Source organism: Ambystoma mexicanum, chromosome 13 (genome assembly GCF_040938575.1).
Source record: "Ambystoma mexicanum isolate Mex_15411 chromosome 13, UKY_AmexF1_1, whole genome shotgun sequence".
Classification (NCBI taxonomy): Eukaryota; Metazoa; Chordata; class Amphibia; order Caudata; family Ambystomatidae; genus Ambystoma; species Ambystoma mexicanum.
This window is the reverse complement of record NC_090938.1, coordinates 100,552,389-100,571,637: the sequence shown is the minus strand read 5'-3', so window position 1 is coordinate 100,571,637 and position 19,249 is coordinate 100,552,389.

Genomic DNA, 19,249 nt, shown 5'->3' with positions numbered 1-19,249 from the left:
GCCCCCACTCATGTCCCCCAGCACCCCCAACCCCCAGCAGTCAGGGGCACCTGCCAGCAGGCCCCCACTCATGTCCCACTCATGTCCCCCTGCACCCCCACCCCCCAGCAGTCAGGGGCACCTGCCAGCAGGCCCCCACTCATGTCCCTCAGAACCCCCACCCCCCAGCAGGTCAGGGGCACCTGCCAGCAGGCCCCCCACTCATATCCCCTTGCACCCCCACCCCCCAGCAGTCAGGGGCACCTGCCAGCAGGCCCCCACTCATGTCCCCCTGCACCCCCACTGCCCAGCAGTCAGGGGCACCTGCCAGCAGGCCCCCACTCATGTCCCACTCATGTCCCCCTGCACCCCCACCCCCCAGCAGTCAGGGGCACCTGCCAGCAGGCCCCCACTCATGTCCCACACATGTCCCCCTGCAAACCCACCCCCCAGCAGTCAGGGGCACCTGCCAGCAGGCCCCCACTCGTGACCCCTTGTACCCCCACCCCCCAGCTGTCAGGGGCACCTGCCAGCAGGCCCCCACTCATGTCCCCTTGCACCCCCACCCCCCAGCAGTTAGGGGCACCTGCCAGCAGGCCCCCACTCATGTCCCACTCATGTCCCCATGCACCCCCACCCCCAGCAGTCAGGGGCACCTGCCAACAGGCCCCCACTCTTGTCCCCCAGCACCCCCACCCCCCAGCAGTCAGGGGCACCTGCCAGCAGGCCCCCACTCATGTCCCCTTGCACCCTCACCCCCCAGCAGTCAGGGGCACCTGCCAGCAGGCCCCCCACTCATGTCCCCCAGCACCCCCACCCCCCAGCAGTCAGGGGCACCTGCCAGCAGGCCCCCACTCATGTCCCACTCATGTCCCCCTGCACCCCCACCCCTCAGAAGTCAGGGGCACCTGCCGGCAGGCCCCCACTCATGTCCCTCAGAACCCCCACCCCCCAGCAGTCAGGGGCACCTGCCCGCAGGCCCCCACTCATATCCCCTTGCACCCCCGCCCCCCAGCAGTCAGGGGCACCTGCCAGCAGGCCCCCACTCATGTCCCACTCATGTCCCCCTGCACACCCACCGCCCAGCAGTCAGGGGCACCTGCCAGCAGGCCCCACTCATTTCCCACTCATGTCCCCCTGCACCCCCACCCCCCAGCAGTCAGGGGCATCTGCCAGCCGGCCCCCACTCATGTCCCCTTGCACCCCCACCACCCAGCAGTCAGGGTCACCTTCCAGCAGGCCCCCACTCATGTCCCACTCATGTCCCCATGCACCCCCACCCCAGCAGTCAGGGGCACCTGCCAGCAGGCCCCCACTCATGTCCCCCAGCACCCCCACCCCCAGCAGTCAGGGGCACCTGCCAGCAGGCCCCACTCATGTCCCCTTGCACCCCCACCCCCCAGCAGTCAGGGGCACCTGCCAGCAGGCCCCCACTCATGTCCCCCAGCACCCCCACCCCCCAGCAGTCAGGGGCACCTGCCAGCAGGCCCCCACTCATGTCCCACTCATGTCCCTCAGCACCTCCACCCCCCAGCAGTCAGGGGCACCTGCCAGCAGGCCCCCACTCATGTCCCCTTGTACCACCACCCCCAGCAGTCAGGGGCACCTGCCAGCAGGCCCACACTCTTGTCCCACTCATGTCCCCCTGCACCCCTACCGCCCAGCAGTCAAGGGCACCTGCAAGCAGGCCCCCACTCATGTCCCACTCATGTCCCCCTGCACCCCCACCCCCCAGCAGTCAAGGGCACCTGCCAGCAGGCCCCCACTCATGTCCCCTTGCACCCCCACCCCCCAGCAGTCAGGGGCACCTGCCAGCAGGCCCCCACTCATGTCCCCCTGCACCCCCACCCCCAGCAGTCAGATGATTCTGCCAGCAGGCCCCCACTCATGTCCCCTTGCACCCCCACCGCCCAGCAGTTAGGGGCACCTGCCAGCAGGCCCCCACTCATGTCCCCATGCACCCCCACCCCTAGCAGTCAGGGGCACCTGCCAGCAGGCCCCAACTTATGTCCCCCAACACCCCCACCCCCAACAGTCAGGGGCATCTGCCAGCAGGCCCCCACTCATGTCCCCTTGCACCCCCACCCCCAGCAGTCAGGGGCATCTGCCAGCAGGCCCCCACTCATGTCCCCCAGCACCCCCACCCCCCAGCAGTCAGGGGCACCTGCCAGCAGGCCCCCACTCATGTCCCCTTGCACCCCCCACCCCCCAGCAGTCAGGGGCACCTGCCAGCAGGCCCCCACTCATGTCCCCCAGCACCCCCACCCCCCAGCAGTCAGGGGCACCTGCCAGCAGGCCCTCACTCATGTCCCACTCATGTCCCCTGCACGCCCACCCCCCAGCAGTCAGGGACACCTGCCAGCAGGCCACCACTCATGTCCCTCAGCACCCCCACCCCCCAGCAGTCAGGGGCACCTGCCAGCAGGCCCCCACTCATATCCCCTTGCACCCCCACCCCCCAGCAGTCAGGGGCACCTGCCAGCAGGCCCCCACTCATGTCCCCCTGCACCCCCACCGCCCAGCAGTCAGGGCTCCTGCCAGCAGGCCCCCACTCATGTCCCCTTGCACCCCCACCCCCCAGAAGTCAGGGGATTCTGCCAGCAGGCCCCCACTCATGTCCCCTTGCACCCCCACCCCCCAGCAGTTAGGGGCACCTGCCCGCAGGCCCCCACTCATGTCCCACACATGTCCCCATGCACCCCCACCCCTAGCAGGCAGGGGCACCTGCCAGCAGGCCCCCACTTATGTCCCCCAACACCCCCACCCCCCAACAGTCAGGGGCACCTGCCAGCAGGCCCCCACTCATGTCACCATGCACCCCCACCCCTAGCAGTCAGGGGCACCTGCCAGCAGGCCCCCACGTATGTCCCCCAACACCCCCACCCCCCAACAGTCAGGGGCACCTGCCAGCAGGCCCCCACTCATGTCCCCTTGCACCCCCACCCCCCAGCAGTCAGGGGCACCTGCCAGCAGGCCCCCACTCATGTCCCCCAGCACCCCCACCCCCCAGCAGTCAGCGGCACCTGCCAGCAGGCCCTCACTCATGTCCCACTCATGTCCCCCTGCACCCCCACCCCCCAGCAGTCAGGGACACCTGCCAGCAGGCCCCCACTCATGTCCCTCAGCACCCCCACCCCCCAGCAGTCAGGGGCACTTGCCAGCAGGCCCCCACTCATATCCCCTTGCACCCCCACCCCCCAGCAGTCAGGGGCACCTGCCAGCAGGCCCCCACTCATGTCCCACTCATGTCCCCCTGCACCCCCACCGCCCAGCAGTCAGGGGATCCTGCCAGCAGGCCCCCACTCATGTCCCCTTGCACCCCCACCCCCCAGCAGTCAGGGGCACCTGCCAGCAGGCCCCCACTCATGTCCCACTCATGTCTCCCTGCACCCCCACCCCCCCAGCAGTCAGGTTCACCTGCCAGCAGGCCCCCCACACATGTCCCCTTGCACCCCCACACCCAGGCAGTCAGGGGCACCTGCCAGCAGGCCCCCACTCATGTCCCACTCATGTCCCCCTGCACCCCCACCCCCCAGCAGTCAGGGGCACCTGCCAGCAGACCCCCACTCATGTCCCACTCATGACCCCCTGCACCCACACCCCCAGCAGTCAGGGGCACCTGCCAGCAGCAGCAGGCCCCCACTCATGTCCCACTCATGTCCGCCAGCACCCACCCCCCCAGCAGTCAGTGGCACCTGCCAGCAGGCCCCCACTCATGTCCCACTCATGTCCCCCTGCACCCTACCCCCAGCAGTCAGGGGCACCTGCCAGCAGGCCCCCACTCATGTCCCCCAGCACCCCCACCCCCCAGCAGTCAGGGGCACCTGCCAGCAGGCCCCTACTCATGTCCCCCAGCAGTCAGGGGCACCTGCAGCAGGCCCCCACTCATGTCCCCTTGCACCTCCACCCCCCAGCAGTCAGGGGCACCTGCCAGCAGGCCCCCACTCATGTCCCACTCATGTCCCCCTGCACCCCCACCCCCAGCAGTCAGGGGCACCTGCCAGCAGGGCCCCACTCATGTCCCCCAGTACCCCCACCCCCCAGCAGTCAGGGGCACCTGCCAGCAGGCCCCCACTGATGTCCCACTCATGTCCCCCTGCACCCCCACCACCCAGCAGTCAGGGCCACCTTCCAGCAGGCCCCCACTCATGTCCCCTTGCACCCCCACCCCCCAGCAGTCAGGGGCACCTGCCAGCAGGCCCCCACTCATGTCCCACTCATGTCCCCCTGCACCCCCACCCCCCAGCAGTCAGGGGCACCTGCCAGCAGGCCCCCACTCATGTCCCACACATGTCCCCCTGCAAACCCACCCCCCAGCAGTCAGGGGCACCTGCCAGCAGGCCCCCACTCATGTCCCCTTGTACCCCCATCCCCCAGCAGTCAGGGGCACCTGCCAGCAGGCCCCCACTCATGTCCCATTCATGTCCCCCTGCACCCCCACCCCCAGCAGTCAGGGGCATCTGCCAGCAGGCCCCCACTCATGTCCCCTTGCACCCCCACCCCCCAGCAGTTAGGGGCACCTGCCAGCAGGCCCCCACTAATGTCCCACTCATGTCCCCATGCACCCCCACCCTCAGCAGTCAGGGGCACCTGCCAGCAGGCCCCCACTCATGTCCCCTTGCTCCCCCACCCCCCAGCAGTCAGGGGCACCTGCCAGCAGGCCCCCACTCATGTCCCCCAGCACCCCCACCCCCCAGCAGTCAGGGGCACCTGCCAGCAGGCCCTCACTCATGTCCCACTCCATGTCCCCCTGCACCCCCACCCCCCAGCAGTCAGGGACACCTGCCAGCAGGCCACCACTCATGTCCCTCAGCACCCCCACCCCCCAGCAGTCAGGGGCACCTGCCAGCAGGCCCCCACTCATATCCCCTTGCACCCCCACCCCCCAGCAGTCAGGGGCACCTGCCAGCAGGCCCCCACTCATGTCCCCCTGCACCCCCACCGCCCAGCAGTCAGGGGCTCCTGCAAGCAGGCCCCCACTCATGTCCCCTTGCACCCCCACCCCCCAGAAGTCAGGGGATTCTGCCAGCAGGCCCCCACTCATGTCCCCTTGCACCCCCACCCCCCAGCAGTTAGGGGCACCTGCCCGCAGGCCCCCACTCATGTCCCACACATGTCCCCATGCACCCCCACCCCTAGCAGGCAGGGGCACCTGCCAGCAGGCCCCCACTTATGTCCCCCAACACCCCCACCCCCCAACAGTCAGGGGCACCTGCCAGCAGGCCCCCACTCATGTCACCATGCACCCCCACCCCTAGCAGTCAGGGGCACCTGCCAGCAGGCCCCCACGTATGTCCCCCAACACCCCCACCCCCCAACAGTCAGGGGCACCTGCCAGCAGGCCCCCACTCATGTCCCCTTGCACCCCCACCCCCCAGCAGTCAGGGGCACCTGCCAGCAGGCCCCCACTCATGTCCCCCAGCACCCCCACCCCCCAGCAGTCAGCGGCACCTGCCAGCAGGCCCTCACTCATGTCCCACTCATGTCCCCCTGCACCCCCACCCCCCAGCAGTCAGGGACACCTGCCAGCAGGCCCCCACTCATGTCCCTCAGCACCCCCACCCCCCAGCAGTCAGGGGCACTTGCCAGCAGGCCCCCACTCATATCCCCTTGCACCCCCACCCCCCAGCAGTCAGGGGCACCTGCCAGCAGGCCCCCACTCATGTCCCACTCATGTCCCCCTGCACCCCCACCGCCCAGCAGTCAGGGGATCCTGCCAGCAGGCCCCCACTCATGTCCCCTTGCACCCCCACCCCCCAGCAGTCAGGGGCACCTGCCAGCAGGCCCCCACTCATGTCCCACTCATGTCTCCCTGCACCCACCCCCAGCAGTCAGGTTCACCTGCCAGCAGGCCCCCCACACATGTCCCCTTGCACCCCCACCCCCAGGCAGTCAGGGGCACCTGCCAGCAGGCCCCCACTCATGTCCCACTCATGTCCCCCTGCACCCCCACCCCCAGCAGTCAGGGGCACCTGCCAGCAGACCCCCACTCATGTCCCACTCATGACCCCCTGCACCCACACCCCCAGCAGTCAGGGGCACCTGCCAGCAGCAGCAGGCCCCCACTCATGTCCCACTCATGTCCGCCAAGCACCCACCCCCCCAGCAGTCAGTGGCACCTGCCAGCAGGCCCCCACTCATGTCCCACTCATGTCCCCCTGCACCCTACCCCCAGCAGTCAGGGGCACCTGCAGCAGGCCCCCACTCATGTCTCCTTGCACCTCCACCCCCCAGCAGTCAGGGACACCTGCCAGCAGGCCCCTACTCATGTCCCCCAGCAGTCAGGGGCACCTGCAGCAGGCCCCCACTCATGTCCCCTTGCACCTCCACCCCCCAGCAGTCAGGGACACCTGCCAGCAGGCCCCTACTCATGTCCCCCAGCAGTCAGGGGCACCTGCAGCAGGCCCCCACTCATGTCCCCCTGCACCCCCACCCCCCAGCAGTCAGGGACACCTGCCAGCAGGCCACCACTCATGTCCCTCAGCACCCCCACCCCCCAGCAGTCAGGGGCACCTGCCAGCAGGCCCCCACTCATATCCCCTTGCACCCCCACCCCCCAGCAGTCAGGGGCACCTGCCAGCAGGCCCCCACTCATGTCCCCCTGCACCCCCACCGCCCAGCAGTCAGGGGCTCCTGCCAGCAGGCCCCCACTCATGTCCCCTTGCACCCCCACCCCCCAGAAGTCAGGGGATTCTGCCAGCAGGCCCCCACTCATGTCCCCTTGCACCCCCACCCCCCAGCAGTTAGGGGCACCTGCCCGCAGGCCCCCACTCATGTCCCACACATGTCCCCATGCACCCCCACCCCTAGCAGGCAGGGGCACCTGCCAGCAGGCCCCCACTTATGTCCCCCAACACCCCCACCCCCCAACAGTCAGGGGCACCTGCCAGCAGGCCCCCACTCATGTCACCATGCACCCCCACCCCTAGCAGTCAGGGGCACCTGCCAGCAGGCCCCCACGTATGTCCCCCAACACCCCCACCCCCCAACAGTCAGGGGCACCTGCCAGCAGGCCCCCACTCATGTCCCCTTGCACCCCCACCCCCCAGGAGTCAGGGGCACCTGCCAGCAGGCCCCCACTCATGTCCCCCAGCACCCCCACCCCCCAGCAGTCAGCGGCACCTGCCAGCAGGCCCTCACTCATGTCCCACTCATGTCCCCCTGCACCCCCACCCCCCAGCAGTCAGGGACACCTGCCAGCAGGCCCCCACTCATGTCCCTCAGCACCCCCACCCCCCAGCAGTCAGGGGCACTTGCCAGCAGGCCCCCACTCATATCCCCTTGCACCCCCACCCCCCAGCAGTCAGGGGCACCTGCCAGCAGGCCCCCACTCATGTCCCACTCATGTCCCCCTGCACCCCCACCGCCCAGCAGTCAGGGGATCCTGCCAGCAGGCCCCCACTCATGTCCCCTTGCACCCCCACCCCCCAGCAGTCAGGGGCACCTGCCAGCAGGCCCCCACTCATGTCCCACTCATGTCTCCCTGCACCCCCACCCCCCAGCAGTCAGGTTCACCTGCCAGCAGGCCCCCCACACATGTCCCCTTGCACCCCCACCCCCAGGCAGTCAGGGGCACCTGCCAGCAGGCCCCCACTCATGTCCCACTCATGTCCCCCTGCACCCCCACCCCCCAGCAGTCAGGGGCACCTGCCAGCAGACCCCCACTCATGTCCCACTCATGACCCCCTGCACCCACACCCCCAGCAGTCAGGGGCACCTGCCAGCAGCAGCAGGCCCCCACTCATGTCCCACTCATGTCCGCCAGCACCCACCCCCCCAGCAGTCAGTGGCACCTGCCAGCAGGCCCCCACTCATGTCCCACTCATGTCCCCCTGCACCCTACCCCCAGCAGTCAGGGGCACCTGCCAGCAGGCCCCCACTCATGTCCCCCAGCACCCCCACCCCCCAGCAGTCAGGGGCACCTGCCAGCAGGCCCCTACTCATGTCCCCCAGCAGTCAGGAGCACCTGCAGCAGGCCCCCACTCATGTCCCCTTGCACCTCCACCCCCCAGCAGTCAGGGGCACCTGCCAGTAGGCCCCCACTCATGTCCCACTCATGTCCCCCTGCACCCCCACCCCCAGCAGTCAGGGGCACCTGCCAGCAGGGCCCCACTCATGTCCCCCAGTACCCCCACCCCCCAGCAGTCAGGGGCACCTGCCAGCAGGCCCCCACTGATGTCCCACTCATGTCTCCCTGCACCCCCACCACCCAGCAGTCAGGGCCACCTTCCAGCAGGCCCCCACTCATGTCCCCTTGCACCCCCACCCCCCAGCAGTCAGGGGCACCTGCCAGCAGGCCCCCACTCATGTCCCACTCATGTCCCCCTGCACCCCCACCCCCCAGCAGTCAGGGGCACCTGCCAGCAGGCCCCCACTCATGTCCCACACATGTCCCCCTGCAAACCCACCCCCCAGCAGTCAGGGGCACCTGCCAGCAGGCCCCCACTCATGTCCCCTTGTACCCCCATCCCCCAGCAGTCAGGGGCACCTGCCAGCAGGCCCCCACTCATGTCCCATTCATGTCCCCCTGCACCCCCACCCCCCAGCAGTCAGGGGCATCTGCCAGCAGGCCCCCACTCATGTCCCCTTGCACCCCCACCCCCCAGCAGTTAGGGGCACCTGCCAGCAGGCCCCCACTAATGTCCCACTCATGTCCCCATGCACCCCCACCCTCAGCAGTCAGGGGCACCTGCCAGCAGGCCCCCACTCATGTCCCCTTGCTCCCCCACCCCCCAGCAGTCAGGGGCACCTGCCAGCAGGCCCAAACTCATGTCCCTCAGCACCCCCACCCCCCAGCAGTCAGGGGCACCTGCCAGCAGGCCCCCACTCATGTCCCCCTGCACCCCCACCCCCCAACAGTCAGGGGCACCTGCCAGCAGGCCCCCACTCATGTCCCACACATGTCCCCCTGCAAACCCACCCCCCAGCAGTCAGGGGCACCTACCTGCCAGCAGGCCCCCACTCATGTCCCCTTGCACCCCCACCGCCCAGCAGTCAGGGGCACCTGCCAGCAGGCCCCCACTAATGTCCCACTCATGTCCCCATGCACCCCCACCCCCAGCAGTCAGGGGCACCTGCCAGCAGGCCCCCACTCATGTCCCCCAGCAACCCCACCCCCCAGCAGTCAGGGGCACCTGCCAGCAGGCCCCCACTCATGTCCCCTTGCACCCCCACCCCCCAGCAGTCAGGGGCACTTGCCAGCAGGCCCCCACTCATGTCCCCCAGCACCCCCAACCCCCAGCAGTCAGGGGCACCTGCCAGCAGGCCCCCACTCATGTCCCACTCATGTCCCCCTGCACCCCCACCCCCCAGCAGTCAGGGGCACCTGCCAGCAGGCCCCCACTCATGTCCCTCAGAACCCCCACCCCCCAGCAGTCAGGGGCACCTGCCAGCAGGCCCCCACTCATATCCCCTTGCACCCCCACCCCCCAGCAGTCAGGGGCACCTGCCAGCAGGCCCCCACTCATGTCCCACTCATGTCCCCCTGCACCCCCACTGCCCAGCAGTCAGGGGCACCTGCCAGCAGGCCCCCACTCATGTCCCACTCATGTCCCCCTGCACCCCCACCCCCCAGCAGTCAGGGGCATCTGCCAGCAGGCCCCCACTCATGTCCCCTTGCACCCCCACCCCCCAGCAGTTAGGGGCACCTGCCAGCAGGCCCCCACTAATGTCCCACTCATGTCCCCATGCACCCCCACCCTCAGCAGTCAGGGGCACCTGACAGCAGGCCCCCACTCATGTCCCCCAGCACCCCCACCCCCCAGCCGTCAGGGGCACTTGCCAGCAGGCCCCCACTCATGTCCCCTTGCTCCCCCACCCCCCAGCAGTCAGGGGCACCTGCCAGCAGGCCCCCACTCATGTCCCCAAGCACCCCCACCCCCCAACAGTCAGGGGCACCTGCCAGCAGGCCCTCACTCATGTCCCACTCATGTCCCCCTGCACCGCCACCCCCCAGCAGTCAGCGGCTCCTGCCAGCAGGCCCAAACTCATGTCCCTCAGAACCCCCACCCCCCAGCAGTCAGGGGCACCTGCCAGCAGGCCCCCACTCATGTCCCACTCATGTCCCCCTGCACCCCCACCCCCCAACAGTCAGGGGCACCTGCCAGCAGGCCCCCACTCATGTCCCACACATGTCCCCCTGCAAACCCACCCCCCAGCAGTCAGGGGCACCTGCCAGCAGGCCCCCACTCATGTCCCCTTGCACCCCCACCCCCCAGCAGTCAGGGGCACCTGCCAGCAGGCCCCCACTAATGTCCCACTCATGTCCCCATGCACCCCCACCCCCAGCAGTCAGGGGCACCTGCCAGCAGGCCCCCACTCATGTCCCCCAGCAACCCCACCCCCCAGCAGTCAGGGGCACCTGCCAGCAGGCCCCCACTCATGTCCCCTTGCACCCCCACCCCCCAGCAGTCAGGGGCACCTGCCAGCAGGCCCCCACTCATGTCCCCCAGCACCCCCAACCCCCAGCAGTCAGGGGCACCTGCCAGCAGGCCCCCACTCATGTCCCACTCATGTCCCCCTGCACCCCCACCCCCCAGCAGTCAGGGGCACCTGCCAGCAGGCCCCCACTCATGTCCCTCAGAACCCCCACCCCCCAGCAGTCAGGGGCACCTGCCAGCAGGCCCCCACTCATATCCCCTTGCACCCCCACCCCCCAGCAGTCAGGGGCACCTGCCAGCAGGCCCCCACTCATGTCCCCTTGCACCCCCACCCCCCAGCAGTCAGGGGCACCTGCCAGCAGGCCCCCACTCATGTCCCTCAGAACCCCCACCCCCCAGCAGTCAGGGGCACCTGCCAGCAGGCCCCCACTCATATCCCCTTGCACCCCGACCCCCCAGCAGTCAGGGGCACCTGCCAGCAGGCCCCCACTCATGTCCCACTCATGTCCCCCTGCACCCCCACTGCCCAGCAGTCAGGGGCACCTGCCAGCAGGCCCCCACTCATGTCCCACTCATGTCCCCCTGCACCCCCACCCCCCAGCAGTCAGGGGCACCTGCCAGCAGGCCCCCACTCATGTTCCACACATGTCCCCCTGCAAACCCACCCCCCAGCAGTCAGGGGCACCTGCCAGCAGGCCCCCACTCATGTCCCCTTGCACCCCCACCCCCAGCAGTCAGGGGCATCTGCCAGCAGGCCCCCACTCATGTCCCCTTGCACCCCCACCCCCCAGCAGTTAGGGGCACCTGCCAGCAGGCCCCCACTCATGTCCCACTCATGTCCCCATGCACCCCCACCCCCAGCAGTCAGTGGCACCTGCCAGCAGGCCCCCACTTATGTCCCCCAGCACCCCCACCCCCCAGCAGTCAGGGGCACCTGCCAGCAGGCCCCCACTCATGTCCCACTCATGTCCCCCTGCACCCCCACCCCCCAGCAGTCAGGGGCACCTGCCAGCAGGCCCCCACTCATGTCCCCCAGTACCCCCACCCCCAGGGGCACCTGCCAGCAGGCCCCCACTGATGTCCCACTCATGTCCCCCTGCACCCCCACCAACCAGCAGTCAGGGCCACCTTCCAGCAGGCCCCCACTCATGTCCCATTAATGTCCCCCTGCACCCCCACCCCCCAGCAGTCAGGGGCACCTGCCAGCAGGCCCCCACTCATATCCCCTTGCACCCCCACCCCCCAGCAGTCAGGGGCACCTGCCAGCAGGCCCCCACTCATGTCCCCCTGCACCCCCACTGCCCAGCAGTCAGGGGCACCTGCCAGCAGGCCCCCACTCATGTCCCACTCATGTCCCCCTGCACCCCCACCCCCCAGCAGTCAGGGGCACCTGCCAGCAGGCCCCCACTCATGTCCCACACATGTCCCCCTGCAAACCCACCCCCCAGCAGTCAGGGGCACCTGCCAGCAGGCCCCCACTCATGACCCCTTGTACCCCCACCCCCCAGCTGTCAGGGGCACCTGCCAGCAGGCCCCCACTCATGTCCCCTTGCACCCCCACCCCCCAGCAGTTAGGGGCACCTGCCAGCAGGCCCCCACTCATGTCCCACTCATGTCCCCATGCACCCCCACCCCCAGCAGTCAGGAGCACCTGCCAACAGGCCCCCACTCATGTCCCCCAGCACCCCCACCCCCCAGCAGTCAGGGGCACCTGCCAGCAGGCCCCCACTCATGTCCCCTTGCACCCTCACCCCCCAGCAGTCAGGGGCACCTGCCAGCAGGCCCCCACTCATGTCCCCCAGCACCCCCACCCCCCAGCAGTCAGGGGCACCTGCCAGCAGGCCCCCACTCATGTCCCACTCATGTCCCCCTGCACCCCCACCCCTCAGAAGTCAGGGGCACCTGCCGGCAGGCCCCCACTCATGTCCCTCAGAACCCCCACCCCCCAGCAGTCAGGGGCACCTGCCCGCAGGCCCCCACTCATATACCCTTGCACCCCCACCCCCCAGCAGTCAGGGGCACCTGCCAGCAGACCCCCACTCATGTCCCACTCATGTCCCCCTGCACACCCACCGCCCAGCAGTCAGGGGCACCTGCCAGCAGGCCCCCACTCATTTCCCACTCATGTCCCCCTGCACCCCCACCCCCCAGCAGTCAGGGGCATCTGCCAGCCGGCCCCCACTCATGTCCCCTTGCACCCCCACCACCCAGCAGTCAGGGTCACCTTCCAGCAGGCCCCCACTCATGTCCCACTCATGTCCCCATGCACCCCCACCCCCAGCAGTCAGGGGCACCTGCCAGCAGGCCCCCACTCATGTCCCCCAGCACCCCCACCCCCAGCAGTCAGGGGCACCTGCCAGCAGGCCCCCACTCATGTCCCCTTGCACCCCCACCCCCCAGCAGTCAGGGGCACCTGCCAGCAGGCCCCCACTCATGTCCCCCAGCACCCCCACCCCCCAGCAGTCAGGGGCACCTGCCAGCAGGCCCCCACTCATGTCCCACTCATGTCCCCCTGCACCCCCACCCCCCAGCAGTCAGAGGCACCTGCCAGCAGGCCCCCACTCATGTCCCTCAGCACCCCCACCCCCCAGCAGTCAGGGGCACCTGCCAGCAGGCCCCCACTCATGTCCCCTTGTACCCCCACCCCCCAGCAGTCAGGGGCACCTGCCAGCAGGCCCACACTCTTGTCGCACTCATGTCCCCCTGCACCCCTACCGCCCAGCAGTCAAGGGCACCTGCAAGCAGGCCCCCACTCATGTCCCACTCATGTCCCCCTGCACCCCCACCCCCCAGCAGTCAGGGGCACCTGCCAGCAGGCCCCCACTCATGTCCCCTTGCACCCCCACCCCCCAGCAGTCAGGGGCACCTGCCAGCAGGCCCCCACTCATGTCCCCCTGCACCCCCACCCCCAGCAGTCAGATGATTCTGCCAGCAGGCCCCCACTCATGTCCCCTTGCACCCCCACCCCCCAGCAGTTAGGGGCACCTGCCAGCAGGCCCCCACTCATGTCCCACTCATGTCCCCATGCACCCCCACCCCTAGCAGTCAGGGGCACCTGCCTGCAGGCCCCCACTTATGTCCCCCAACACCCCCACCCCCCAACAGTCAGGGGCACCTGCCAGCAGGCCCCCACTCATGTCCCCTTGCACCCCCACCCCCAGCAGTCAGGGGCACCTGCCAGCAGGCCCCCACTTATGTCCCCCAGCACCCCCACCCCCCAGCAGTCAGGGGCACCTGCCAGCAGGCCCCCACTCATGTCCCCTTGCACCCCCCACCCCCCAGCAGTCAGGGGCACCTGCCAGCAGGCCCCCACTCATGTCCCCCAGCACCCCCACCCCCCAGCAGTCAGGGGCACCTGCCAGCAGGCCCTCACTCATGTCCCACTCATGTCCCCCTGCACCCCCACCCCCCAGCAGTCAGGGACACCTGCCAGCAGGCCACCACTCATGTCCCTCAGCACCCCCACCCCCCAGCAGTCAGGGGCACCTGCCAGCAGGCCCCCACTCATGTCCCCCTGCACCCCCACCGCCCAGCAGTCAGGGGCTCCTGCCAGCAGGCCCCCACTCATGTCCCCTTGCACCCCCACCCCCCAGAAGTCAGGGGATTCTGCCAGCAGGCCCCCACTCATGTCCCCTTGCACCCCCACCCCCCAGCAGTTAGGGGCACCAGCCCGCAGGCCCCCACTCATGTCCCACACATGTCCCCATGCACCCCCACCCCTAGCAGGCAGGGGCACCTGCCAGCAGGCCCCCACTTATGTCCCCCAACACCCCCACCCCCCAACAGTCAGGGGCACCTGCCAGCAGGCCCCCACTCATGTCACCATGCACCCCCACCCCTAGCAGTCAGGGGCACCTGCCAGCAGGCCCCCACGTATGTCCCCCAACACCCCCACCCCCCAACAGTCAGGGGCACCTGCCAGCAGGCCCCCACTCATGTCCCCTTGCACCCCCACCCCCCAGCAGTCAGGGGCACCTGCCAGCAGGCCCCCACTCATGTCCCCCAGCACCCCCACCCCCCAGCAGTCAGCGGCACCTGCCAGCAGGCCCTCACTCATGTCCCACTCATGTCCCCCTGCACCCCCACCCCCCAGCAGTCAGGGACACCTGCCAGCAGGCCCCCACTCATGTCCCTCAGCACCCCCACCCCCCAGCAGTCAGGGGCACTTGCCAGCAGGCCCCCACTCATATCCCCTTGCACCCCCACCCCCCAGCAGTCAGGGGCACCTGCCAGCAGGCCCCCACTCATGTCCCACTCATGTCCCCCTGCACCCCCACCGCCCAGCAGTCAGGGGATCCTGCCAGCAGGCCCCCACTCATGTCCCCTTGCACCCCCACCCCCCAGCAGTCAGGGGCACCTGCCAGCAGGCCCCCACTCATGTCCCACTCATGTCTCCCTGCACCCCCACCCCCCAGCAGTCAGGTTCACCTGCCAGCAGGCCCCCCACACATGTCCCCTTGCACCCCCACCCCCAGGCAGTCAGGGGCACCTGCCAGCAGGCCCCCACTCATGTCCCACTCATGTCCCCCTGCACCCCCACCCCCCAGCAGTCAGGGGCACCTGCCAGCAGACCCCCACTCATGTCCCACTCATGACCCCCTGCACCCACACCCCCAGCAGTCAGGGGCACCTGCCAGCAGCAGCAGGCCCCCACTCATGTCCCACTCATGTCCGCCAGCACCCACCCCCCCAGCAGTCAGTGGCACCTGCCAGCAGGCCCCCACTCATGTCCCACTCATGTCCCCCTGCACCCTACCCCCAGCAGTCAGGGGCACCTGCCAGCAGGCCCCCACTCATGTCCCCCAGCACCCCCACCCCCCAGCAGTCAGGGGCACCTGCCAGCAGGCCCCTACTCATGTCCCCCAGCAGTCAGGGGCACCTGCAGCAGGCCCCCACTCATGTCCCCTTGCACCTCCACCCCCCAGCAGTCAGGGGCACCTGCCAGCAGGCCCCCACTCATGTCCCACTCATGTCCCCCTGCACCCCCACCCCCAGCAGTCAGGGGCACCTGCCAGCAGGGCCCCACTCATGTCCCCCAGTACCCCCACCCCCCAGCAGTCAGGGGCACCTGCCAGCAGGCCCCCACTGATGTCCCACTCATGTCCCCCTGCACCCCCACCACCCAGCAGTCAGGGCCACCTTCCAGCAGGCCCCCACTCATGTCCCCTTGCACCCCCACCCCCAGCAGTCAGGGGCACCTGCCAGCAGGCCCCTACTCATGTCCCACTCATGTCCCCCTGCACCCCCACCCCCCAGCAGTCAGGGGCACCTGCCAGCAGGCCCCCACTCATGTCCCACACATGTCCCCCTGCAAACCCACCCCCCAGCAGTCAGGGGCACCTGCCAGCAGGCCCCCACTCATGTCCCCTTGTACCCCCACCCCCCAGCAGTCAGGGGCACCTGCCAGCAGGCCCCCACTCATGTCCCATTCATGTCCCCCTGCACCCCCACCCCCCAGCAGTCAGGGGCATCTGCCAGCAGGCCCCCACTCATGTCCCCTTGCACCCCCACCCCCCAGCAGTTAGAGGCACCTGCCAGCAGGCCCCCACTAATGTCCCACTCATGTCCCCATGCACCCCCACCCTCAGCAGTCAGGGGCACCTGCCAGCAGGCCCCCACTCATGTCCCCTTGCTCCCCCACCCCCCAGCAGTCAGGGGCACCTGCCAGCAGGCCCAAACTCATGTCCCTCAGCACCCCCACCCCCCAGCAGTCAGGGGCACCTGCCAGCAGGCCCCCACTCATGTCCCCCTGCACCCCCACCCCCCAACAGTCAGGGGCACCTGCCAGCAGGCCCCCACTCATGTCCCACACATGTCCCCCTGCAAACCCACCCCCCAGCAGTCAGGGGCACCTGCCAGCAGGCCCCCACTCATGTCCCCTTGCACCCCCACCCCCCAGCAGTCAGGGGCACCTGCCAGCAGGCCCCCACTAATGTCCCACTCATGTCCCCATGCACCCCCACCCCCAGCAGTCAGGGGCACCTGCCAGCAGGCCCCCACTCATGTCCCCCAGCAACCCCACCCCCCAGCAGTCAGGGGCACCTGCCAGCAGGCCCCCACTCATGTCCCCTTGCACCCCCACCCCCCAGCAGTCAGGGGCACTTGCCAGCAGGCCCCCACTCATGTCCCCCAGCACCCCCAACCCCCAGCAGTCAGGGGCACCTGCCAGCAGGCCCCCACTCATGTCCCACTCATGTCCCCCTGCACCCCCACCCCCCAGCAGTCAGGGACACCTGCCAGCAGGACCCCACTCATGTCCCTCAGAACCCCCACCCCCCAGCAGTCAAGGGCACCTGCCAGCAGGCCCCCACTCATATCCCCTTGCACCCCCACCCCCCAGCAGTCAGGGGCACCTGCCAGCAGGCCCCCACTCATGTCCCACTCATGTCCCCCTGCACCCCCACTGCCCAGCAGTCAGGGGCACCTGCCAGCAGGCCCCCACTCATGTCCCACTCATGTCCCCCTGCATCCCCACCCCCCAGCAGTTAGGGGCACCTGCCAGCAGGCCCCCACTAATGTCCCACTCATGTCCCCATGCACCCCCACCCTCAGCAGTCAGGGGCACCTGCCAGCAGGCCCCCACTCATGTCCCCCAGCACCCCCACCCCCCAGCCGTCAGGGGCACTTGCCAGCAGGCCCCCACTCATGTCCCCTTGCTCCCCCACCCCCCAGCAGTCAGGGGCACCTGCCAGCAGGCCCCCACTCATGTCCCCAAGCACCCCCACCCCCCAACAGTCAGGGGCACCTGCCAGCAGGCCCTCACTCATGTCCCACTCATGTCCCCCTGCACCGCCACCCCCCAGCAGTCAGCGGCACCTGCCAGCAGGCCCAAACTCATGTCCCTCAGCACCCCCACCCCCCAGCAGTCAGGGGCACCTGCCAGCAGGCCCCCACTCATGTCAACCTGCACCCCCACCCCCCAACAGTCAGGGGCACCTGCCAGCAGGCCCCCACTCATGTCCCACACATGTCCCCCTGCAAACCCACCCCCCAGCAGTCAGGGGCACCTGCCAGCAGGCCCCCACTCATGTCTCCTTGCACCCCCACCCCCCAGCAGTCAGGGGCACCTGCCAGAAGGCCCCCACTAATGTCCCACTCATGTCCCCATGCACCCCCACCCCCAGCAGTCAGGGGCACCTGCCAGCAGGCCCCCACTCATGTCCCCCAGCAACCCCACCCCCCAGCAGTCAGGGGCACCTGCCAGCAGGCCCCCACTCATGTCCCCTTGCACCCCCACCCCCCAGCAGTCAGGGGTACCTGCCAGCAGGCCCCCACTCATGTCCCCCAGCACCCCCAACCCCCAGCAGTCAGGGGCACCTGCCAGCAGGCCCCCACTCATGTCCCCCTGCACCCCCACCCCCCAGCAGTCAGGGGCACCTGCCAGCAGGCCCCCACTCATGTCCCTCAGAACCCCCACCCCCCAGCAGTCAGGGGCACCTGCCAGCAGGCCCCCACTCATGTCCCACTCATGTCCCCCTGCACCCCCACTGCCCAGCAGTCAGGGGCACCTGCCAGCAGGCCCCCACTCATGTCCCACTCATGTCCCCCTGCACCCCCACCCCCCAGCAGTCAGGGGCACCTGCCAGCAGGCCCCCACTCATGTTCCACACATGTCCCCCTGCAAACCCACCCCCCAGCAGTCAGGGGCACCTGCCAGCAGGCCCCCACTCATGTCCCCTTGCACCCCCACCCCCAGCAGTCAGGGGCATCTGCCAGCAGGCCCCCACTCATGTCCCCTTGCACCCCCACCCCCCAGCAGTTAGGGGCACCTGCCAGCAGGCCCCCACTCATGTCCCACTCATGTCCCCATGCACCCCCACCCCCAGCAGTCAGTGGCACCTGCCAGCAGGCCCCCACTTATGTCCCCCAGCACCCCCACCCCCCAGCAGTCAGGGGCACCTGCCAGCAGGCCCCCACTCATGTCCCACTCATGTCCCCCTGCACCCCCACCCCCCAGCAGTCTGGGGCACCTGCCAGCAGGCCCCCACTCATGTCCCCCAGTACCCCCACCCCCCAGGGGCACCTGCCAGCAGGCCCCCACTGATGTCCCACTCATGTCCCCCTGCACCCCCACCACCCAGCAGTCAGGGCCACCTTCCAGCAGGCCCCCACTCATGTCCCCTTGCACCCACACCCCCCAGCAGTCAGGGGCACCTGCCAGCAGGCCCCAACTCATGTCCCAAATCATGTCCCCCTGCACCCCCACCCCCCAGCAGTCAGGGGCATCTGCCAGCAGGCCCCCACTCATGTCCCCTTGCACCCCCACCCCCCAGCAGTTAGGGGCACTTGCCAGCAGGCCCCCACTAATGTCCCACTCATGTCCCCATGCACCCCCACCCCCAGCGGTCAGGGGCACCTGCCAGCAGGCCCCCACTCATGTCCCCCAGCACCCCCACCCCCCGGCAGTCAGGGGCACTTGCCAGCAGGCCCCCACTCATGTCCCCTTGCACCCCCACCCCCCAGCAGTCAGGGGCACCTGCCAGCAGGCCCCCACTCATGTCCCACTCATGTCCCCCTGCACCCCCACTGCCCAGCAGTCAGGGGCATCTGCCAGCAGGCCCCCACTCATGTACCACTCATGTCCCCCTGCACCCCCACCCCCCAGCAGTCAGGGGCACCTGCCAGCAGGCCCCCACCCATGTCCCACACATGTCCCCCTGCAAACCCACCCCCCAGCAGTCAGGGGCACCTGCCAGCAGGCCCCCACTCATGTCCCCTTGCACCCCCACCCCCCAGCAGTCAGGGGCACCTGCCAGCAGGCCCCCACTAATGTCCCACTCATGTCCCCATGCACCCCCACCCCCAGCAGTCAGGGGCACCTGCCAGCAGGCCCCCACTCATGTCCCCCAGCACCCCCACCCCCCAGCAGTCAGGGGCACCTGCCAGCAGGC